This window comes from Canis lupus, chromosome 19 (genome assembly GCF_048164855.1).
Source record: "Canis lupus baileyi chromosome 19, mCanLup2.hap1, whole genome shotgun sequence".
Classification (NCBI taxonomy): domain Eukaryota; kingdom Metazoa; phylum Chordata; class Mammalia; order Carnivora; family Canidae; genus Canis; species Canis lupus.
The window spans coordinates 13,710,368-13,722,895 of NC_132856.1; the positions used below are offsets into that span (position 1 = coordinate 13,710,368).

Sequence of the window (12,528 nt, forward strand, 5' to 3'; positions counted from 1 at the left end):
TCCAAGACCCAAAGAAATTGCTTGAGCCCCTGAATCTAGCTGTGTCTGAAGAGTATTCCTGAACTTCTCTGGTATATAATTCACTAAACTCTTTTGAAGGGCTTGAAGCAGTTTGAGTTGCAAGCTTGGTTACTTGAAACTAAAAGCTCCAGATCAATACAGGTGTTGTATAACTACATGGCCCACAATGAGGCCATAAAAAAAAAAAAAAAAAAAAAGCCAAAAAAAAAACGCTCTTGAGAACTATATAAGACTTGGCCAAAAGCTTTAAGCTAGGCTTACAACAACATACTGCTGATGGTGCCACAGGCTCTTAGTCTGAGAGGGGATGATAAGGTGCCCTCTGCGGTGGCCAGCCCGGGAGTTCTAAGGGTTCTCTTAACTTACCCCAGGACCTCAAAGGGCTTTGGCTAACAAAAAACATGGCAAAGACTAGAGTTTCAGTGAATTCTCCTGGACACTGTCCCTTTCATGTCCATCTGGCTCTCTTTATCCCTAAGGATAGAGAAGAGATTCCTTCTCTCAGCCCACACTCTCCTCTAGAGCACACAGTGCTCCTTTCCTGAACATTAAATAAGATTTAAACACTGGCTTAAACAAGTGTTAGAGAGATCCCTTGCACTAAGAACACTGTTTTCAGCTTAGCAAGGTGCTAGTCACCTCAGCATAGGCAGTACTTCTCCCCATCTTTGAGCAGGTAGTTACATTCTCTCAGCTCTGACATGAGTCCAATTTCAAACCAGGGAGAGACTCAGCACTGTTCACATCTCACATGTAACAAAGAATCACCTCCACCTCAACAGTGGCAGCTAATGAGGTATGTTTTTCTAAATGTATTTAGAGAAATGTTTTCCAAATAAATAATAAATCCACGGCATACTAAGAGGTAAAAATTTTCCATGGTCATATAAGTGTTTGCAGTTTTTAGGTAAATAGGTAGGATTTCTTGAGGTTTCTAGTATAATCATGCGCGAGGTTAACCTAAAAAGGAAAGACATCATAGACAATATTTTTTTTATCACATTCAACCATGGGTTTTTGTTTGCTTGTTTGTTTGGGGTACATAAAATAGGATGAACTATTACACAAAAGACCCTATAAAAAATGTAAGGGATTAATCTCTAGCTATCCAAGAAGGGAAGCCTCCGAGTAGACAAAAATGGAGAGCTGTCATCACCTGTGGTTTGCACAAGAGCGGCTCTATTTTAATGTCACCAACACTCACCCAGCCAGCTCAAATCTGCTCTCACCTCCCTTACTTGAACTCCCAAGGAGGCAGCCATCAGCGTTGATTGTCAAAGTGACAGGTGATGTCAGTCAGGAAAAAGCTGTCACAGTCCAAGTCCCTTGTGACCATAGCAGTCCAGGTGACCCCATCCTCCACTTAGGGGGAAATAAAAAATCTGATCCCTCACAGTCATGGCACCACCTCAAATGCACACAGTCAAGCTCCCTGAGCAACAGCAAAACAGATGGAAGCATCTCTCCTTCCAGGTTGATTTTTATTGCTATTATAGTACAGTCCGGTCCCATTCTACATCATTATATTTGATAACTGTCATAAACCTGAAATCACTGCTATTTGATGTCAGGACAAAGTCACTCTTGGAACTGAACCATGCCAGGCTCAATCAACAAACCCTTGTCAGCTTCCCTTACCGCTTCCGTGTAAATAACCTGCCTGGTCATTCCTGTCAAAAACTCCAGGTAAAGGAATCAGGTAGGTGTTCAGCAGGTCTTACAACCCAAGACAAACAGTGTCTGTAGCTCTCATTTTAAGAGAAGACCACAACAGGATGAGGTTTTCTTTATCCTACATTCAAACCTCATGTTCTGAAGTTCAAAAATAAGAATATTAAAATATGCATAGAATCCCATAATCAGGATCTTAAGTAAAACTGGTGAACAGTTCAGTTGGTTTGGGTCCAATGTTTTAAAATTGTAGTCTGGGGTTTAATTCCCCCATGGCCTTGTTAACCAACTCCCAGACAAAAGATCCATTCCTCAGAGCAAAATATATCCCTTCCCCCTCCCTGCCCCCATTGAAGAGTAACCTCATGAGGGGCATTGTATTTTCATATGGTTAGAATTAATATATGTTATTTCTCATTATAGATTATGTATACAAAGGTATCAAGCACTTATAAAATGTCCAATAAATGTTAATTTCCTTCTTGCATAATTTTTTAAGTAAGTTTCACATGCAGCATGGAGCCCAGTGCAGGGCTTGAACTCGTGACACTGAGATCAAGAGAGCTGACATCAAGAGTCAGATGCTTACCAACTGAGCTACCCACGTGCCCTTCCTTCTTGCATATTTTTGTTTCTTACAGAAAGTCACTTAAGTTGAGACCTGTGGAAACATAAGGACACACCTTCAAGGCCACAACTTTCCCAGTAAACAACTTCATTTTGCTTTACAAGAACTTGAAAATGTTGCCATGAGGCCTTGCAGACTTGATTATCAAAACAGAAAAGCCAGAACATTAGAGATATCAGCTAAAAATAGGGACTATGAAGTAAGATGGATCTGGATTTAAATGTTAGTCCCACTATTTTCTAGCTGGGTGAACTGGGGCAGGTTATAAAGCTTCTGGGAATCTATCTACTAATCTCTAAAATGGAGATAAATATTTGATGCTACCTCAAAGGACTATGGGAGCAAAAATCAGATAAGTCAAGCAAAATACTTAGCGCAGTGCCTGACACAGAGTTAGTACATAATAAATCAAGGGAGAGGGATTTTTTTTCCCCAAAATATTAAGATCATATACTGTCCAGCCAGACTCTCTGAGTCCAACTTCTGGTCGCTGTATCATTTGGGGGCAAATTACTTAAATAAGCATACCTCAGTTTTCTTAATTGTAAAAATGAGGACATCCTTATCACATAATGTTGTGGGGGAGTCAATGAATTAATTCACACAGGGGACTTAGAACACTATTTGGAAATTAGTAAGTGTTACCTACTACATACTAAATCCATGTATCTAACCTAGTCAGTCTTGGCTGCATTATTGGACAGGGAATCACAAGTCAGTTGTCCTGAATACTCTTGTTTTCTTGATGATTTAAGGACACACCAGGTATCTAACATGGTTATAATGGAGGACAGTTGGAAGAAAGGCAGGGAGGGGCAAGGGGACACCATGCCCTGACACCCCTCTCCCATCCTAAAAGGAAACTACACTTAAAAGGAAAAAGACCTTACCCTTTCTACCTTTACAGAAAGGCAGGGAATGGCTTTGGGCATCCTAATCCAGGCCCAGAGGGTAGCTCAACAGCCAGTGGAATAAAGTTTGATCTGGTGGCCTATAGCTGGCCAGCATGCCTTAGGGCAGTGACGGCCTCCACCTTCTTGATCCCTCCTAGAGGCTATGAAAACCACTCTGGAAGGAGCCCTCCACCATTCATGAACAACTGCATGTTAGGTAGATGAGCACATGGACAAAAACCTGATTAGGTGATAGGTGCATGTGGGATTAATCAGGTTAAACAGCCAGACAACAATCTCCTAAGAACACCTTGATTTAGAAATTGACAGCAACACTTTCAGGTCCCCCCCTCTTCTAGAGCTTTGTACTATAATTTAATAAACTTTGTTTTGCTGCCCATCATTCTTTCATATGGTCTACCTCTTAAGTCTTTGAAGCAGTGTGACTGAGAACCATGGGCACTAAAGGAAAAGAAATCCTGTAACAATTAGATATTTAATGGGTAAGACGGGACTTTGAGCCATTCAGAGTGAAAAGCCATTGGTGTAAGAGTCTGGAAATCTTGGGTTTAGTCTACTCGTGTTATTAGGAACATGGCAATCTGTTTAATCTAGAGAAGGGCAATTATCAATAGTAGATCCTGTGAGGATCACCAAAACCCCCTCAGACTCAAGTCCTCATCCCCTGGCATCTGGGAATGCTGGTTGCTGACAGCTCACAGCTGCAATCCTCACTGCAAATTGCCCCACAGCTTGAGGGAACTGCCCCACCCAGGGTCATGTCCCCTCCCTTAATGGCTTTCCTTTATCCCTCCCCTCCCCCTTTTGTCTTCAAAAAAATTACTTTGCAAGATTTTGAAATTTCCCTGATTCCCTTTGATGTTCCTTTTAGTGGGTAGAAGAGAAGGTTGGTTGGTTGCTTTGTTCTTTATTTTTCAGTGAGGCTGTTAAATTAAAATTCTCTGTTAAACTCCCTTCTTGTTGGTTTCACTTGACAGTTCTCTTTATAGCATTTGACCAGTGATGCTGTGAAGTTCTGGAAGATCTTTGTGGAAGAGTTTTTCTCCTATTGTTTATTCATTGTCAGTTATTTTCTCTTGACTATGTGGAGGACATTTAAGTCCTAAAACATGTAAACCTTTGTCAATAAATTTCTTTACCTGCTAAAAAAAAAAAAAAAAAAAAAAAAAAAATGGCTTTCCTTTAAATTTGAAAGCCCCACCCTGGGCCTTACTTTGTAACAGCTCTGAATAGACATCCCAAGCCCAATGTTTCCCTTAAGGCAAGTGGTGGGCCTTAGTTGCAATTCCACTTTAATCACCCAGTCCTGCCTTCTCACTTCCTGACAGGCCCATCTCCTGAGAACAGTCCTTAGTAAGCTTTCCCCACGCAACTCCCCACCTCAGTCTGCTTACAGGCAGTACAATGGGAGACGCTACACTAGGTGCTATTCCAACAACCAGAGATAATACCAAACAAATATTTTTGTTGAGCACCAACACAAACAAGGAAGACTATCAGCTCCAGGGACATATCAAAGAAGATAAATATGGAAACTGTCCTCGAAGAACTACAGCCTAAGAGAGAACACAGAGGTTACATACTCAATGCGTTCAGCAAGTGTTACTGATGAAGGATAGAAGGAAGGCAGGCAGGCAGGCAGGCAGGCAGGCAGGGACAAGGAGGCCTGCCCTAAGAGGAAACCACCTTTAGAAGAATGTTACACCACCCTGGAAGGAGACCTCCAGCCTTTCCCATGTGATAAGTGACAAAAACCTGATTAGATGGCAGGCACAGTAGGGTTAATCAGATTAAAACAGCCCACCAACAAGCCCACAAAAATCCCTAGATTTAGGAACTCCAGTGGCAATGCTCTCAGGTCCCCTCTTTCCTCAGGAGCTTTGTACTATCACTTTGTTTTCACTAAATAAACCTTGCTTTGCTGCCCATCACTCGGTCTGGTCTACCTCTTCATTCTTCAGAGGGGCATGACCAAGGGCACCAATGGAGAAAAAAATCTTATTACATTATGAAATAGAAACAAGGATGTTATGAGTGCATAGAGTGGAGACATGACATAGTAGGGGATAAGGAGAGGAAAGGGGGCAGTGACTTGATGAAACTCATCTGGGGAAGTGATTTTTTTTTTAAAGGACCACTATTTACCTGGACCAGTAATCTCCCCCCCCAAAAATGAAAGTTCCTTGGTTTCTGATCAGTGAAATCATGCCCCCAAATGGCACATACAATGAGAGTTCTCATTGTTACTTGCCTAAAAGTATCTAATTATCATGTAAACTATTTATTCTGCTGAGATCAGGTCTTCCTTCCATAATTCACTTACCATTAAAAATCTAGAATTGCCTGATTTATAACTACATAATCCTGGATGGATTTTAAACATTTAAATCCATGCTGACTTATAATATTGAGTTCCAAACTATGTGGTGACTTTAGAATATACAAATCCCATGAGACAGAATTTTGCCTAATTATTAGTGGTGTAGGAGCAAGGGCAGTGCTGTGACCAAGACTGCGAATCCGAGAAACTATCAAGGAGCCGACACCGATGCAAACACACGAGGGTTTATTTATAAGCTCCAGCTTGGGTCCAAGTGTACCTGACACAGCGGAGCAGGGACTTGGACCCCAAGGTGGGTTTCAGCTTAGTTTTAAGGGCTGGTCTAGGGGACCTCCAGAAGGGGTGGAGGAATTTTTCAAGTTCTGTTTACATTCTGATATGGGGCTTTCAAGGGCATTGAGTTCTGTTCTCATTCTAATATAGGGCTTTCTAGGACCTTAAGCGGTAAGCTGTTTTTTTTTTTGTTTTTTTTTTTCTGTAACTGAAGTAATGTAAATTTCAGCTCTTAAATCACAGGGGCCTGAGATGGCTGTACTTGTGCTAACGCTGAACTTAAAGTGGAATGGCCTTAATTTTCTCGGCCTCCACAGGCAGCTTGCTTCAAAATGTGCCACTTTGTCATACTGAATATTTTGAATTAACAGTTTTTAAGAAACAGAGCAAGAGGAACATTCTGATGGCTCTTCTGTCTCCAGAAAGTAGGAAATAAATCCCTTATGTGAAAGAAACCCTTCCTATACCAGGAGGTAAATGTGGTGCCCAAGACTGTGAATCCAAGAAACCACCAAGGAGCCGACACCGATGCAAGGACACGAGGGTTTATTTGTAAGCTCAAGCTTGGGTCCAAGTATACCTAACACAACAGAGCAGGGACTTGGACCACGAAGTGGGTTACAGCTGGGTTTTTTATAGGCTGGTCTAGGGGATTTTCAGAAGGGGTGGAGGAATTTCTCAAGTTCTGTTTACATTCTGATACCAGGCTTAAGGGCATTGAGCTCTGTTCTCATTCTAATATGGGGCTTTCTACCACAGGTGAGGGCTCTGTTGTTTTTCTGATATGGGATTCCCTGAGGACATTCTGCAGTCTTTCCTGTAAAGTTCAGCACAGTGAACACATCACAGGGGCCTAAGATGGCTCTACTTGTGCTAATGCTAAACTTGAGGTGGAATGGCCTTGATTTTTCTCGGCCTCCACAATAACGAGACATTTTTACCACCAGATATTGGAAATTCGAAGCCAAAAAGGCTGTAAAAAAACAAAACAAGAACAACAAAAAACCTTGTTACTTTTTACTAATTTTCTGCCTGGCCCAAATTCTGTTTAGAATTCCTTATGAATTGAAGTTAATATGTTTCCCAAAATATTAAGATCATATATCCTCCTCTTTGACCTGTCAATTCATCACAGATTTATTGCCTCATCTAAAAAATATATAAAAACTGCCAGTCTTGGTCATTTCTTTGCATCCCCATTTCATTAATGGGCCTCTGCACACATAATTGAACTTTTTTTTTTTATCTCCTGTTAATCTATCTCATGTCAATTTAATTCTTAAACCAGCTAGATAAAATCTAAAGGATAGAAATGTTTCCTCCTTGACACTGGAAATTGCCCTTCTACCTGAATTTCCCTCCACATGAAGAAGCTCAAGAGATTGTGATGCTTCTAGCATCGCTCCAGTCCTCATGGAAAAAGGAAGTCACGATCCCAAGCTGGGGAGGTAAAGCTTGCCAAATTCTGGGGTTGAATATTATAAAGTCCACTTGCATACAGGTATTTGGCATATTACACATTACCTGATCTTAGCAGTAGGAAAGTTGTATTTTAGGTTCTATCTAATTTCTTTGTCTCATATCTTAACTTGAGTGCTTAAACCCCTACAGTTTTAACATTAAAATCCTGGTTAGATTCTGAAATGAGAATTCTGACAAGGTTATGACACTAGAATTCAATCTAGGCTGTCATTGCATTTCTAATGAGGCTATAACATGACAATACAAGGCTTGACAAATCTCTGGAGGTTCAGTTGTGTTAAAAAACAAAACAAAACACAAGCCCAAAATGGAGTCATTTGTCCTCTGAAACAGCAAACCAAGACCTAATTACAGTTTCAACCTATCCCAGGAATGTGACCTTTAAAAAGTCAATCTGAAATTTCCTTATCAGCACTAGCAAGATAATCTACATGATAAAAACAAACAACAACAACAAAACCTGCCTTTCTCTTCACTCCCCCAAAAGATGTCTTGCCCTGAAACAATCCTTCCTTTTCTTTTGCGAAAAATTTTCTTGCACCATCTTCTTCCTATCAAAGCCTTCCCGTTTTGTAAAATTCCTCAGAGCATCGCCTTACTTGCTACATAGGATGCTACTCAATTCATGAATTGCTTAATAAGCCCAATTAGATCTTCAAATTTATTTTCCTGAATTTTGTTGTTTAACAGTTGTTACAAATATGGAGGCAGAACCCAATTTATCTTAACTACTCTGCTTTATTTCCTGTTTGAAGAACTAATACTTAACAGGATTTTTTGTTTTTTGTTTTTTTATGCTAAAGGCCAAGGTATGAGAGGCAGTTGAGGAAAAAAAAAACACAAAACAAACAACAACAACATTGAAACTACTTTTTAGTTAAGCTGGATTTATTTCAAATCCTGAAGGATTCACCAAGACAAGCAGTAGGCTCATGGTTACATGGCCATTTTATTTAGAATCGTTTCCCCTTCCACACAACATACAAATCTTTCTAGACCTCGCGTATATGTCTACTATATTCATAACCAAAAGTATTTCTCTCTATTCTGGTCAGACTATATGTATTGCAAATCCCCAAACACAAATCTAACTTCTACAAGCCCTCTGGGGGGATTTTGTCAATAACAACAACAACAACAACAACAAAGTCTCAGCTGGTACTTTTAAAGGTCTTAAGAAGTTTGCAAAAACAATCCAAGTAACCTGAATAAGATCTCTATAAATCTCAGTCTCTTTGAAAACTAGAGTTTCAATAGCCTAAGAGTATGGGGGAGATGAAGAAGAGTTAGTTACTTCTCCATTTCTATGGCCAAGCTATCAACATCTTTCTCTCGCCCTCAAGCAACAGCTGGTCTCCTTGCATCCTTTCTTGCTCCCTTCCAGCTCACACTCCACATACCAATCAGAGTGGTCACATTAACTGAAACCCTTCATTGTGGAAGACAAGACTAGGAGCTGGCCTGAGGCTGTCACCACATTTGGAAGTTGATAGGAGCTGGCAACTCTCTAACAATTAGGCCTCGGTGGTTTCCTGTGTGTTAGGTTTTTTCCAAATGAAGGGGGGAGGATGGGGGGACAAACAAACAAACAAACGGCAGAGCCAGGCAGTAGGTTTGAGAGTGCTTTAATGGGGAGCGCTCCCGGGCGAGGTTCTCTGACTCGGAGAGGTGGCCAGTGTCAGGGAAGTCGCGCCAGGGTTGGGGAGTGTGGGGGTTTTTAGGCTTTATTGGTTCCAGGTCTGGATCCGGGTTAGGCAAGGGAACACCGTGTCCCTCCCTAGGTGATTGGCTGGGAGTGGGGATAGTACAGACGATTGGGGGTGGTCCCTGGCTGGAAAGTCCCAGATGGAAAGTTTTGTTTTTCTGTCTATTCGATTTACTGGAGATGATGTGGTGGTCACGGCTGCCTTGGAAGATAAGCCATTTTGACCCAATTTGAGATGTCCGCCATTTTGGGTGCCCGTCTCTCAGCCAGCCCAACACTGTGGACTATCCATAATTTCACAAAATATCACATCAGACAACATCTGATGGATCAAGATAAAGACAAGAACCTTTTGTAATCATGCCTGAACAGACAAAACATAAATGCTGTCCCAACCACCAGAATGCTGTTCCCTTGCCCTTCCCAGATAATGGTGACTGCTGTTTTTACCAATTTAACTCTAACTTCACTCCTTTCATCTAAGACTGAGAAACCCAATCATGGAATTATCTCATTCTAAGACAGCACACAACCCAGAACAAAGCCTTGCTTCCCTAAAGCCTTTTCAAATTACCAGATACAATCCCAATCCTATAAACCGCTTCTAACACCATTTTAGAGACATTCCATTGTCTGTGAGCATGCTCCAGTGAAAATTAACAGAGAAACCTCACTAAAACGAAGTCGGGAGGCCAGCTGGGGGAGGTCTCCTGTCTTAGCACATGCCCTTACCTACAGACCCAAAAAACCTACCTTTCTGGTCATACTTTATCTACTTTACTATCCTAACAGGAGGAGGAAGGTTTTTTCTCCTCTCCCAGCAACAGCCCAACCAATGACAGGCTATCACAACTCAGCCAATGAAAAGCCATCACACTGTGAACATCCAGTTTACTCCAATGGACTCACTGTTTACAACAGCTCCTCCTATCTTCAACTGTTCCTCTGTGAAGGAGTGTTCCTTTCCTTCCTTCTTGGGATGCGTCTATGGTTTTGATGTAGCATGGATGTTCCAAATTGTTGTTCCTGAATAAACCCATTTTTCCTGGTAAAATAACTGATGCTTTTATTTTTGAGATTAACACTCCAATATAGCAATGACCACTAAACCCACCATAGGTGTGTTCTGGTGGTCTTCAGCTGTATAGCACCAACAACTGTTTAGCTCAAAAAGCTTATTGTTATTCAGCCAGGACACCTGGGTTCAAGTTCCAGCTCTGCCACTTACTCCCCACCACATACTTCCTAAGCCAAATGACACAAATTTGTTATGCCTCAGCATGCTCATTCATAAAATAGGGAAAATGTAAATCATGTGCATTTCCTTCAAAAATTTTTAAGACGTATAAAATAATGCCTGCACAGAATATATTGCTTAAAACACACAGCTGGTCAAATCACTCCTATTTAAACTAATAGGCAAAATCATGAATGCATCTAGAAAGGTCTACCTACCTCTTCTGCCTCATGGGACCCTAATTTTGTCCTCTATAAAATGGGTCTAAAAGTATCATTATCAATAATGACACAAAGGTAAATTTCAAAAAATATGACCATCTTTGGAAAACCTCTCATCACTAGCACTTACTAGGCACAGAACAAATGTTATTTTACCTTCCCCCTTTGGAAAAATTATTAACTCTCTCGGAGCTTCTGCTTTCTCAACTGGAAAATAGTGGGATTAGATTAAACCAGTGCAATCCAAACTGCATTCTGTGGAATACCCCTCATAGGTTCTTTAGGAGTTCTGCAATGTTTTATTTTAATTTTGTCAGAAAAACTGGCATAAGACAGCTATTGTAATCCATAATATCCTAGAATCCATATGGAAAATAGTACCTTAGTGCCTCATATCAAATAGAAAATCGGTGTTTGTTGAATAAAGTTCTAAATTCAAATTTTTGAATTTGAAATTTGTTTCATCAAAATGACTTCATATGTTAATATCATACCAAATTTTTTTAATTGGAGTTCAATTTACCAACATTTAGCATAACACTCAGTGATCATTCCACCAAGTGCCCCCTTAGTGCCCATCACCCAATCGCCCCAACCCCCCGCCCACCTCCCTTTCCACTACCCCTTGTTCATTTCCCAGAGTTAGGTGTCTCTCATGTTTTGTCACCCTCACTGATATTTTCACTCATTTTCTCTCCTTTCCCTTTATTCCCTTTCACTAATTTTTATATTCCCCAAATGAATGAGACCATATAATGTTTGTCCTTTTCCAATTGATTTATTTCACTCAGCATAATACCCTCCAGTTCCATCCACATTGAAGCAAATGGTAGATATTTGTCGTTTCTAATGGCTGAGTAATATTCCATTGTATACATAAACCACATCTTCTTTATCCATTCATCTTTCGATGGACACCAAGCCTCCTTCCACAGTTTGGCTATTGGGGACATTGCTGCTAGAAACATTGGGGTGCAGGTGTCCCGGCGTTTCACTGCATCTGTATCTTTGGGGTAAATCCCCAGCAGTGCAATTGCTGGGTCATAGGGCAGGTCTATTTTTAACTCTTTGAGGAACCTCCACACAGTTTTCCAGAGTGGCTGCACCAGTTCACATTCCCACCAACAGTGCAAGAGGGTTCCCCTTTCTCCACATCCTCTCCAACATTTGTTGTTTCCTGCCTTGTTAATTTTCCCCATTCTTACTGGTGTGAGGTGGTATCTCATTGTGGTTTTGATTAGTATTTCCCTGATGGCCAGTGATGCGGAGCATTTTCTCATGTGCTTGTTGGCCATGTCTATGTCTTGCTCTGTGAAATTTCTGTTCATGTTTTTTGCCCATTTCATGATTGGATTCTTTGCTTCTTTGATGTTGAGTTTAATAAGTTCTTTATAGATCTTGGACACTAGCCCTTTATCTGATAGGTCATTTGCAAATATCTTCTCCCATTCTGAAGTTGTCTCTTAGTTTTGTTGCCTGTTTCTTTGGCTGTGCAGAAGCTTTTTATCTTAAGCCCCAATAATTCATTTTTGCTTTTGTTTCTTTTGCCTTCATGGATGTATCTTATAAGAAGTTGCTGTGGCCAAGATCAAAAAGGGTGTTGCCTGTGTTCTCCTCTAGGATTTTGATGGATTCTTGTCTCACATTTAGATCTTTCATCCATTTTGAGTTTATCTTTGTGTATGGTGTAAGAGAATGGACTAGTTTCATTCTTCTGCATGTAGATGTCCAATTTTCCCAGCACCATTTACCGAATAGACTGTCTTTTTTTTCCAGTGGATAGTCTTTCCTGCTTTGTCGAATATTAGTTGACCATAAAGTTCAGGGTCCACTTCTGGGTTCTCTATTCTGTTCCATTGATCTATGTGTCTGTTTTTGTGCCAGTACCACACTGTCTTGATGACCACAGCTTTGTAGTACAACCTGAAATCTGGCATTGTGATGCCCCCAGCTATGGTTTTCTTTTTTTAATATCCCCCTGTCTATTCGGGCTCTTTTCTGATTCCACACAAATCTTAAGATGATTTGTTCCAAC

General features: G+C 40.7%; 2 long non-coding RNA genes across 19 annotated transcripts in view; one reads left to right on the forward strand and one right to left on the reverse strand.

Moving 5' to 3' along the window:
* Positions 1–12,528, reverse strand: part of LOC140609909 (uncharacterized) — a 470,386-nt gene that overhangs the window by 221,800 nt on the left and 236,058 nt on the right. The window lies entirely within an intron of this gene.
* LOC140609912 (uncharacterized) lies at positions 1,424–3,519 on the forward strand. The gene is made up of 3 exons (XR_012011651.1): positions 1,424–1,494; positions 1,593–1,720; positions 2,334–3,519. It is a non-coding gene; the product is annotated as an uncharacterized lncRNA (long non-coding RNA).